Source organism: Palaemon carinicauda, chromosome 32 (assembly GCF_036898095.1).
Source record: "Palaemon carinicauda isolate YSFRI2023 chromosome 32, ASM3689809v2, whole genome shotgun sequence".
NCBI lineage: Eukaryota > Metazoa > Arthropoda > Malacostraca > Decapoda > Palaemonidae > Palaemon > Palaemon carinicauda.
The window spans coordinates 20,787,774-20,800,425 of record NC_090756.1 but is presented as its reverse complement, the minus strand read 5'-3'; the positions used below and the strand labels follow the sequence as shown (position 1 = coordinate 20,800,425).

The 12,652-nt window shown below is 44.4% G+C and overlaps 1 protein-coding gene across 2 annotated transcripts in view; it reads right to left on the bottom strand.

Moving 5' to 3' along the window:
- LOC137625310 (DNA-binding protein Ets97D-like) overlaps positions 1 to 11,541 on the bottom strand; it is a 66,477-nt gene extending 54,936 nt beyond the window's left edge. For both annotated transcript variants that reach the window (XM_068356140.1, XM_068356141.1), the window contains exon 1: positions 11,460 to 11,541. The gene's annotated coding sequence lies outside the window, so the exon portion shown is untranslated. The remainder of the gene's footprint in view (positions 1 to 11,459) is intronic.
- Positions 11,542 to 12,652: the final 1,111 nt, after the last annotated feature.

Below are 12,652 nucleotides of genomic sequence, written 5' to 3'. Positions count from 1 at the left end.
ATTGTCCTTTGACTCGAGTTCCATAATCCCGAGCATTCCCTACCGCCTAAGGTCGCACCCCAGCCTACGTCCGATGCGTCTGAGAAGAGAACGTGGTTGGGAGTCTGAACAGTCAGGGGAAGACCCTATCAAAGGCTGATAAAGTCCTTTCATCCAGTCAGACCAGACTTATCTTCCGGAAACCGGGATCGAGACCGCTTCTAGCGTCTTGTCCTTTTCCAGTGAAGAGCTAGATGAAACCGAAGAGGACGGAGGTGTAGTCTTCCAAGTGACACCAATTGAACCACGGATGACAGTGTCTTAACCAGACTCATCCACAGCCTGACAGGGCCGTGTTCCTTCTTCAGCATCTTCTGGATGGATAGCAGGGCTGGGGGTTGATCGTCTTGTTCAGCCATGTCCTCATCAGAGGGTTCCTCATCCGAAACTGATGAGGAAACGGCAACGGAGTGGGCAACGTCTGACTCGCTGAATCCGGTCGCACTGGTGGATGCGTGACGGAGCCGGACACAAGATCATGGTACTGCTGCACAGTCTGTGAACTGTCAACCATGGGGAAGCGAGGAAGTACAGCGACAACCCGAAACTGTCTAGACTGTCTGGGTTGTGCAGACAACCCCTTATCGGTTGCTGAGGTTGCCGCACTGCGTCACAACAAGTCACCTCTGCTGGTTGTTGAACGTCTTCCTAGTGACACACTGAACGTCCACAACCACCTCCGAGAGTCGCTTAACGTCAACGTGCGACTGGCAACCCACACTGGGTCGCACCGGAGGAGGAACCATCTCAACTGGCGGACGTGAGTAGGATATCTCAGCGTCAACAGGGCGTACAACCAACCGGTAGGAAGGTTGTTGGCAAGAAGGTTCTTCTCCGTAAAAAATCCTCTATCAAGGACTAAGCTTGGACTGCATGTCTTGCAACAAAGCCCAAGGTCTATGGGAGCAGGTGTGGCAACAGACGGGGTTAGCGACTGAAGCGGAACCATTTACCCTCCATGGAAGCATGTTATGCTTTAATTAAAGTCCATAGGAAGCTAAGCAGCTTAAGGCTCCTCTCCAAATGACAGAGTCCTCAAGGGAATATCAGAAGGAGGGAGAACAGCACTTTCTCATCTACAGGAACCATGTCCGAGAAAAGCTAGGTTATCTCAGTGAGGGTTTCACTGGTGCATAAGCAGCAGACCAGACGGCAACGTAATGAAACTGCTTGACAGTCTGTGAACTGTCAAAAACTGAACTGTCAACCACAACAGGTGCGTGAGGACATACAGCACTGGTGTATAGTAGCAGACCAGAAGGCAACGTCATGTAACTGTTTGACAGTCTGTGAGTTGGCAACAACCAAAGCTGTGTGGGGAAGCCTCAACTCCTGACTGACTAGTTTGCTGCGGGCGAGTGGCGGTAACCACAGTGTGTTGCGGAGGCTGACACACCGTGTCAAAACACGGCAGCTTGTGGTAGCTCACGCACGGCAACGGAGTACTCCGTGTGTCTGTGGGAGTCAGCATACGTCTGGCAGGGTCGACTGCGCATGGGTGGAGGAGCTCTCACAACAAGAGTGTGGGAGCAGGCAGCCATGCCGGGAGCACAACCGTGGTAGGCTGTAGGCCAACGGGTGCATCGTCAACCTTCTCCGCAGTCGGAGTGTGGGAGCTGGCAACAACAAAAGCGGAGTGCTGGTGCATGGGAGGGACTGCCGTGGGTTGCGGAGCATGCCGCAATGCATCAAAACACGGCAGCTTGACAGCACCTTCCCACTGCTGATGCGGTAGCTCACGCATGTCAACGGAGGGTGCAGCATGAACATGCGTCTGGCAGGGTCGACTGCGCATCGGTGGTGGAGCTCTCACAGGTGGAGTGTGGGAGCTGGCAGCCGCAGTATCTGCTGAGCGCACAACCGTGGCAGGTTGTAGGTTAACAGGTGCAGTGTCAACCTTCTCAGCACGATACTCCTGCATGAAGGAAGCAAGCTGAGACTGCATAGTCTGCAGCATGGACCACTAGGGTCTACCAAAGAAGGCAACAAACGGAGCTACTGTCCGTTGTGACTGAGGGTCTAAAACAGCTGGTGCGGCAACAGACGGAGTTACTGCCTGTTGCGGTACCACCTTGCCTCTCTTGGGAGGTGTGCAGTCGTCGGATGACTGCAGCGAGTCCGAACTGACCCAGTGGCTACACCTAGGCCATTGGACTTACGCGGAAGGGACCGACTTGCACTTAAAGCTGCAAGATTGGTCCATGGTTTCTGCGAGAAACCTCTTCCGCAGACGAGGAATAAATGGGCTCTCTCGTCTTTATGTGGGTGGGGCGATCACGTCGGCAACGTGTGTAGATACACCCGAAACCACCGAGGGAAACGTCTGTTCGTCGATCAAGGCCTGTGGAACCCATAAGTCCTTCAACATTACTTCTCCCCTGGGCTTGGGAGCTTGTAAGAGGTATCGGACTAGGTGAACAACTGGCACGAACAGACGAACCCTCGAACGCAACACTGTAACACTTTGCGCATATCACTTTATCACTTTTGATTTTCTGTTTGCACTTATTTCACTGAAATCGAAACTTTAACTGATTTGTACCTGAAACACGCAATCCTATCCTTCATTAAAAGGTAGTAATTGCGAAAACAGTATTACAATGCAACAGAAAAAACATAATGAAAGATAAAGAATTCAGTGGCTGGAAAAGAGACTAAACACTAGATCAAATAAACTACGTTTAAAATCTCTCACCGCATAAAGCCTGGGAACAAGAATAAAACTCTAGAAACGTTTTACCTTCTTCCCCTACAGCGACTAGGGAGAAGAGTAAAAAACGAGAACAACGTTACCCGCTTGAACGAAACGTTTATTCTCCTCTCTCTCCCTCCGTCTCTATCTCTCTCTCTTCTCTCATGACTTAGAACCTGAGAGAAGAGCCCAATTATATATCGTTAAAACATATTATTTGCTAAAGGAAAAAACTGAAAGGTTTCCCAAGGAAAAATGTTATTTTCATTAGTAAAATAAATTTTTGAATATACTTACCCGATGATCATGTAGCTGTCAACTCTGTTGCCCGACAGAAATCTACGGTCGGGATACGCCAGCGATCGCTATACAGGTGGGGGTGTACACAACAGCGCCATCTGTGAGCAGGTACTCAAGTACTTCTTGTCAACAAGAACTCAATTTTCTCCTCAGTCCACTGGTTCTCTATGGGGAGGAAGGGCGGGTCCTTAAATTCATGATCATCGGGTAAGTATATTCAAAAATTTATTTTACTAATGAAAATAACATTTTTCAATATTAATCTTACCCGATGATCATGTAGCTGATTCACACCCAGGGTGGTGGGTGGAGACCAGCATACATGTTAACAAAGAAGCTAAGTATCCCGTATCTTATTTTAGCCGTTATTCAAAATAACAAACATAAAATAAATAAGTACCTGGTAAGGAAGTCGACTTGAACCATTACTCTGCCTTTTAAAGTACGTCTTCCTTACTGAGCCTAGCGATCCTCTTAGGATGCTGAGCGACTCCTAGGTGCTGAAGTATTAAGGGCTGCAACCCATACTAAAGGACCTCATCACAACCTCTAATCTAGGCGCTTCTCAAGAAAGAATTTGACCACCCGCCAAATCAACCAGGATGCGGAAGGCTTCTTAGCCTTCCGGACAACCCAGAAATATTTCAAGAGAAAGATTAAAAAGGTTCTGGAATTAGGGAATTGTAGTGGTGGAGCCCCCACCACTACTGCACTCGTTGCTACGAATGGTCCCAGAGTGTAGCAGTTCTCGTAAAGAGACTGGATATAGTTAAGATAAAAGACGCGAACACTGATTAGCTTTTCCAAAAGGTTGCGTCGAAAATATTTTGCAGAGATCTATTTTATTAAAAGGTCACGGAAGTTGTGATAGCTCTAACTTCGTGTGTCCTTACCTTCAGCCAAGCTTGGTCTTCCTCATTCAGAAGGGAATGAGCTTCTCGTATTAACAGTCTGAAAATAATAGGATAAAGAATTCTCTGACATAGGCAAAGATGAATTCTTAACTGAACACCATAAAGCTTCAGACGGGCCTCATAAAGGTTTTTAAAAAGAACTTAAGAGCTCTACACGACATAATACTCTTTCTAGTTCCTTTCCAACCATATCGATAAGTTTGGAATAACGAACGATATTGGTCAAGGCCGAGAAGGCAGCTCGTGTTTGGCTAGAAAACCAAGATGTAGAACATGTAGCCGTTTCGGATGAAAATCCGATGTTCTTGCTGAAGGCATGAATCTCACTGACTCTTTTAGCTGGTAAAGCATATCAGGAAAAGAGTCTTAAAGGTGAGATCTTTCAGGGAGGCTGATTGAAGTGGTTCGAACCTGTCTAACATAAGGAATCTTAGAACCACGTCTAAATTCCAACCAGGTGTAACCAAACGACGCTCCTTCGTGGTCTCAAAAGACTTAAGGAGGTCCTGTAGATCTTTATTGTTAAAAAGATCTAAGCCTCTGTGACGGAAGACTGATGCCAACAAGCTTCTGTAACCCTTGAAAGTGGGAGCTGAAAGAGATCGCTCTTTTCTCAGATATAAGAGGAAGTCAGCTATTTGAGTTACAGAGGTACTGGTCGAGGATACGGATACTGACTTGCACCAGTTTAGGAAGATTCCCCACTTCGATTGGTAGACTCTAAGGGTGGATGTTCTCCTTGCTCTAACAATCGCTCTGGTTGCCTCCTTCGAAAAACCTCTAGTTCTCGAGAGTCTTTCGATACTCTGAAGGCAGTGAGACGAAGAGCGTGGAGGCCTTGGAGTACCTTCTTACGCGTGGCAGATGTAGCAGGTCCACCCTTAGGGGAAGAGTTCTGGGAACGTCTATTAGCCATCGAAGTACCTCGGTAAGTTATTCTCTCGCGGGCCAGAGGGAAGCAACTAGTCAACTTTGTCCCAACGTGAGAGGCGAACTTCTGCAGTACCTTGTTGACAAACTAGAACGGAGGGAATGCATATAGATCTAGATGAGAGTAATCTAGTAGAAAGGCATCTAAAAGAACCACAGCTGGGTCTGTTGAGAGCCTCTTGGACATCGAGGTTGCGAAGAGATCCATGGTTGGATGGCCCCAAGTGACCCAAAGTCTCTTGCATACATCTCTGTGGAGGGTCCAATATGTTGGAATTATTGTCCCTTCCTACTGAGACAAACTGCTAAGACATTCAAGTTGCCTTGGAAGAAATTTGTTACTAGTGAAAAGTCAAGACCTGTTGAACAGGAGAGGAGGTCACTAGCGAACTCGCACCATGTCAGAGAGTAGGTCCCTCCTTGCTAGGAGATGAACATCGAAGCAGGGAGTTGTCCGTGTTGATCTCCATTACTTTGTCTTGAAGGAGAGACCTGAAGCTTTTCCAGGTCAGACTTATTGCCAGAAGCTTCTTGCAGTTAAAATGCATTGTCCTTTGACGCGAGTTCCATAATCCCGAGCATTCCCTACCGCCTAAGGTCGCACCCCAGCCTACATCCGATGCGTCTGAGAAGAGAACGTGGTTGGGAGTCTGAACAGTCAGGGGAAGACCCTATAAAAGGTTGATAAAGTCCTTTCCTCAGGTTAGACCAGACTTATCTTCCGGAAACCGGGATCGAGACCGCTTGTAGCGTCTTGTCCTTTTCCAGTGAAGAGCTAGATGAAACCGAAGAGGACGGAGGTGTAGTCTTCCAAGTGACACCAAATGCACCACGGATGACAGTGTCCTAACCAGACTCATCCACAGCCTGAAAGGGCCGTATTCCTTCTTCAGCATCTTCTGGATGGATAGCAGGGCTGGGGATTGATCTTCTCGTTCAGCCATGTCCTCATCAGAGGGTTCCTCATCCGAAACTGATGAGGAAACGGCAACGGAGTGGGCAACGTCTGACTCGCTGAATCCGGTCGCACTGGTGGATGCGTGACGGAGCCGGACACAAGATCATGGTACTGCTGCACAGTCTGTGAACTGACAACCATGGGGAAGCGAGGAAGTACAGCGACAACCCGAAACTGTCTAGACTGTCTGGGTAGTACAGACAACTCCTTATCGGGTTGCTGAGGTTGCCGCACTGCGTCACAACAAGTCACCTCTGCTGGTTGTTGAACGTCTTCCCAGTGACACACTGACTCCGTAAAAAAATCCTCTATCAAGGACTAAGCTTGGACTGCATGTCTTGCAACAAAGCCCAAGGTCTATGGGAGCAGGTGTGGCAACAGACGGGGTTAGCGACTGAAGCGGAACCATTTACCCTCCCTGGAAGCATGTTATGCTTAATTAAAAGTCCATAGGAGGCTAAGCAGCTTAAGGCTCCTCTCCAAATGACAGAGTCCTCAAGGGAATATCAGAAGGAGGGAGAACAGCACTTTCTCATCTACAGGAACCTTCTCTCAGTGAGGGTTTCACTGGTGCAAAAGCAGCAGACCAGAAGGCAACGTTATGAAACTGCTTGACAGTCTGTGAACTGTCAAAAACTGAACTGTCAACCACAACAGGAGCGTGAGGACATACAGCACTGGTGTATAAGTAGCAGACCAGAAGGCAACGTCATGTAACTGCATGACAGTTTGTGAGTTGGCAACAACCAAAGTTGTGTGGGGAAGCCTCAACTCCTGACTGACTAGTTTGCTGCTGGCGAGTGGCGGTAACCACAGTGTGTTGCGGAGGCTGACACACCATGTCAAAACACGGCAGCTTGTGGTAGCTCACGCACGGCAACGGAGTGCTCTGTGTGTGGGAGTCATCATACATCTGGCAGGGTTGACTTGTGCATGGGTGGAGGAGCTCTCACAACAAGAGTGTGAGAGCAGGAAGCCATGCCGGGCGCACAACCGTGGGAGGTGTAGGCCCACGGGTGCATCGTCAACCTTCTCCGCAGTCGGAGTGTGGGAGCTGGCAACAACAAAAGCAGAGTGCTGGAGCGTGGGAGGGGCTGCGGTGGGTTGAGGAGCATGCGGTATGGTATGCGGAGCATGCTGTAAGGTATGCGGCTCATGCTGCATGGTAAGCGGAGCATGCTGTAAGGTATGCAGAGCATGCTGCATGGTATGCGGAGCATGCTGTAAGGTATGCAGAGCATGCTGCATGGTATGCGGAGCATGCTGTAAGGTATGCAGAGCATGCTGCATGGTATGCGGAGCATGCTGTAAGGAATGCAGAGCATGCTGCATGGGCTGCGGAGAATGCCGCATAGTGCTGGAACCCGGCAGCTCTACAGAACCTTCCCACTGCTGATGCGTTAGCTCACGCATGTTAGCAGATGGTGCAGCAAGAACATGCGTCTGGCAGGGTGGACTGCGCATCGGAGGGATCAGGCAGCCGCAGTATCTGCTGAGCGCACAACCTCGGCGGGTTGTAGGTTAACAGGTGCATTGTCAACCTTCCAGCATGATACTCCTGCATGAAGGAGCAAGCTGAGACTGTATAGTCTGCAGCATGGACCACTAGGGTCTATGAAAGACAACAACAAACGGAGCTATTGTCCGTTGTGACTGAGGGTCTAAAACCGCTGGTGCGGCAACAGACGGAGTTACTGCCTGTTGCGGTACCACCTTGCCTCTCTTAGGAGGTGTGCAGTTGTCGTACTGCAGCGAGTCCGAACTGACCCAGTGGCTACACCTAGGCCGTTGGACTTGCGCGGAAGGGACCGACTTGCACTTAAAAGCTGCAAGATTTGGTCCATGGTTTCTACGAGAAACCTCTTCCGCAGACGAGGAATAAATGGGCTCTCTCGTCTTTGTGTGGGTGGGGTGATCACGTCGGCAACGTGTGTAGATACACCCGAAACCACAGAGGGAAACGTCTGTTCGTCGATCAAGGCCTGAGGAACCCATAAGTCCTTCGACATTACTTCTCCCCTGGGCTTGGGAGCTTGTAAGAGGTATCGGACTAGGTGAACCACTGGCACGAACAGACGAACCCTCGAACGCAACACTGTAACACTTTGCGCATATCACTTTATCACTTTTGATTTTCTGTTTGCACTTATTTCACTGAACTCGAAACTTTAAGTGGTTTGTACCTGAAACACGCAATCCTATCCTTCATTAAAAGGTAGTAATTGCGAAAACAGTATTACAATGTAACAGAAAAACATAATGAAAGATAAAGAATTCAGTGGCTGGAAAAGAGACTAAACACTAGATCAAATAAACTACGTTTAAAATCTCTCACCGCATAAAGCCTGGGAACAAGAATAAAACTCTAGAAACGTTTTACCTTCTTCCCCTATAGCGACTAGGGAGAAGAGCAAAAAACGAGAACAACGTTACCCGCTTGAACGAAACGTTTATCCTCCTCTCTCTCCCTCCGTCTCTATCTCTCTCTCTCTCTCTCTCTTGACTTAGAACCTGAGAGATGAGCCCAATTATATATATCGTTAAAACATATTATTTGTTAAAGGAAAAAAACTGAAAGGTTTCCCAAATAAAAAGTTCCTTTATTAGAATTAAAACCATTTAAGCTAAGAAAGAATGAACGAAACGCTAGAATCGGTTTACTCTTACTGCAACGTGAAACCGTGAAAAACTCTCTCTCTCTATCGTAACGATAGAGCGCAAGTTGAACGTTCTGAACGTCAACAACTGCGGAGACTAAACAAAACGTTAGTTCAACTTTAAAAACAGTACGAGACTATCAAAGAAATTCTTTCAAAAACATTAAAATTAAAATAGCATAAATTCTTAACAGGAAAAACGATATGACGGGCTCAATGTTAATTAACTTCGGTTCCAAGTAAGGACCGCCTACTATTAGGAAAGGTCGCATATAAACAAACATAAAAATTAATTTTTATAAGTTTATAATAAATGGAAGTTAATCGAAGAGGCCAATAAAAGGCAGAGAGATATAAAATAAATCTATAACTTTGTTAAGCAAAATTACCAAAAACCTAAACACACTTCCGTCTAAGGGAAGGGTGGGTATAAAAAGAGAAAGAGAGTCTATACTCTCTTCGACACCAACACTTCCGTCTAAGGGAAGGGTCGGCCATTTAAAAGTGAAAGAGAGTCCATACTCTCTTCGTCACCATAATTAAATCAAATTAATTCCAAAAGCTTGCTAAGCTAATGATAAAGCTTCCTGAATAGCGAAGGCTAAACTCTAGAGCAAATACATCACCAAATCGTGAACAATAACTCCAGAATCAACAGCGTATCCAAGTAGGTCTAGCCGGTGGCACGACAGAGGAAAAATTGAGTTCTTGTTGACAAGAAGTACTTGAGTACCTGCTCACAGATGGCGCTGTTGTGTACACCCCCACCTGTATAGCGATCGCTGGCGTATCCCGACCGTAGATTTCTGTCGGGCAACAGAGTTGACAGCTACATGATCATCGGGTAAGATTAATATTGAAAAAGTTCCTTTATTAGAATTAAAACCATTTAAGCTAAGAAAGAATGAACGAAACGCTAGAATCGGTTTACTCTTACTGCAACGTGAAACCGTGAAATACTCTCTCTCTATCGTAACGATAGAGCGCAAGTTGAACGTTCTGAACGTCAACAACTGCGGAGACTAAACTAAACGTTAGTTCATCTTTGAAAACAGTACGAGACTATCAAAGAAATTCTTTCAAAAACATTAAAAAGTATAAATTCTTAAAAGGAAAAAACGATATGACGGGCTCAATGTTAATTAACTTCGGTTCCAAGTAAGGACCGCCTACTATTAGGAAAGGTCGCAAATAAACAAACATAAAAATTAATTTTTTATAAGTTTATAATAAATGGAAAGTTAATCAAAGAGGCCTATAAAGGCGGAGAGATATAAAATAAAAAGATCTATAGCTTGTTAAGCAAAATTACCAAAAACCTAAACACACTTCCGTCAAAGGGAAGGGTCGGCCATTTAAAAGTGAAAGAGAGTCCATACTCTCTTCGTCACCAACACTTCCGTCTAAGGGAAGGGTCGGCCATTTAAAAGTGAAAGAGAGTTCATACTCTCTTCGTCACCATAATTAAATCTATCCAAAACGAGTTCAAGTTTTGAAATGAAGATAAAACCCCTGCATAGCGAAAGCTCAAAACTGGAATAGTGTACTTCACCAAATCGTTGTGAAAACAAATCCAGTTAGGGACGGCGTATTTAGTAGGTCTTGCCTGTGGCACGACAGAGGGAAAATTGGTTCGTTGTTGACATCGAGTACTTGAGTACCTACTTGACAGATGGCGCTGTTGATGTACACCCCCACCTGTATAGCGATCGCTGGCGTATTCCTCCCGTAGGTTTTTTCTGTCGGGCAGCAGGGATGCAGCTATATGAACATCGGGTAAGTTTGATATTGAAAAACAGTAGTTTGCAAGGGTCTACCTAGACCACCGAGCACGCTGTTGCTTCAAGATTTGGATACAGTAAACCGTACTGAACTTGGCATCAGAAATAATATTGACATAAAAATTCAATAGATTACAATAGCTCAGTTGACCTCATTAGCTGCTGATAATGATCAGCTTGACAGTCACTAAATACCTGTTCTCAACCAGAATAACTTTAAATGTCGTAAGAATTCGTAACTGGAGTACTGTATAAGGATTTAAAACTTGAGGAGTTGATGTTGGAGTTTTTCAGGGCCGAAACAGGCCATTCTACGTGATCTCAGCATTATCAAATTATGTTGATTACTATAGTCAATTCTTTTTAGTGAGGCAGATTTGCACCAACTCGCAGGGGTGCCCTTTTAGCTCGGAAAAGTTTCCCGCTAGCTGATTGGTTTGACAAGATAATTCTAACCAATCAGATAGCAGGAAACTTCTTCGAGCTAAAAGGGCACCGCTGCGAGTCAGTGAAAATGCGCCTCATTAAAAAAAATTGAGTATAGGCTTATCTCATTATGAAATCACGAGCTAAGTCATGTTACACTCAATTCAAAATTTGACTTCTCATTGACAGGGTAAGCTAAAAATAAGGTAGTCTATTAGCCCGTAAGGATACGGCTCGTAGGTTAGGTTAGCTTAGGTGTGGGAACCTTAGCTAAGGTGGTGTTAATATATGTTTCCGGTAAAATTATTTTCTGAAGGAAAAAAATATTTTTTACTAAGGTTTTCCTCATCTGTAAATATGATAAAACCCTATGACTGAATGTATGATAGCAGCCACCTATATGTATGATGACGGCTGACTAAGAATACGACAGTGTAAGGGGGGGCGTTAGCCCTATGCTAGGTAAGTAGATAAGGTCTAGTTACAGTCGGGGAAACCTTTCCAAGTAAAAACCAACTTATCCCTTTAGAAGAGCGCCAGTTTCCTTCGAAAATAACACTATTTCTCTTGTAAAAGGCTCCGCCAATTTAAAGGTAGCATAAATGTAGAGTCTGGCCTGGCTTATAAAACTAAATGCCCTAATTATAGCTGTTTAAATAAACTAATAAATCTAAATTTGTTATTATAGAGTCTTGCGCTCATATGAGTACAAGAATTTACAATATATATAAGTAAAAAGAGACAATAAAAATATATTCTCACAAGAAACTTGACTTAACGTAGGATGTACGAAGTCAGCTGATTGTAATGTAAACAAACCAAGAACTTCAATAGTATATTAACAGAAGAAGAAGAAGAAGAACTCAATGGTAGACAGACAAAAAAAGAAAAAAAAAAGTCTCTGGACAATATACAGTATTACAATCATTATTGTTGCTATATGCAAGAATCTCATAATTCATTACGAGAATTAATTGAAATTTATATATTACAGCCATGACGTTATAGTTATTACTATTTATACTCTCCAAAATAATCTTCTCCATTCCAGCAATTATTATTCTGTGCAAGGTTCCTAAAATTTTAGAATGAATTTATAATTCTTGAATAGTTATACATTTAAATAATTTATATTATAATAATTAGCCTAGAATGTAACTCAGTGTTGCTAACTGTGATGATCAGTGATATTGGGCCAAATTTTTGAGGCTCCAATTTTTAGAAGCGTAAGTAAATAAAGAAAAAACATGGGCCATTCGTCAAGTATTATTTATTATTATTACTATTATTACTTGCTAAGCTACAACCTTAATTGGAAAAGCAGGATGCTATAAGACCAGGGGCTCTAACAGGGAAAATTGCCCAGTGAGGAAAGGAAACCAGGAAAAGTAAAATATTTTAAGAAAGGTAACATTAAAATAAATATTTCCAATATAAACTTTAAAAACTTTAACAAAATAAGAGGAAGAGAGATAAGATAGGATAGAGTGGCCGAGTGTACCCTCAAGCGAGAGAACTCTAGCCCAAGACAGTGGAAAACCTTAGTACAGAGGCTCTGGCAATACCCATGACTAGAGAACAACGGTTTGATTTTGGAGTGTCCTTCTCCTAGAAGAGCTGCTTACCATAGCTAAGGAGTCTCTTCTACCCTTACCAATAGGAAAGTAGCCACTGAACAATTGCAGTGAAGTAGTTAACCCTTGAACAAAGAAGAATTGTTTGGTAATTTCAGTGTTGTCAGGTGTATGAGGACAGGAGAGAATCTGTGAAAAAGAAATAGGTCAGACTATTCGGTGTATGTGTAGGTAAAGGGAAAGTTGACCGTAACTAGAAAGAAGGACCACCCATAACTCTCTGGCGGATGTATCTCAACGGGTATTGTAGCAATTTTTAAGATATATTTTGTATATTGTATCATTAATGTATCCATATAGTACTTGAAACGTCTTCACTCT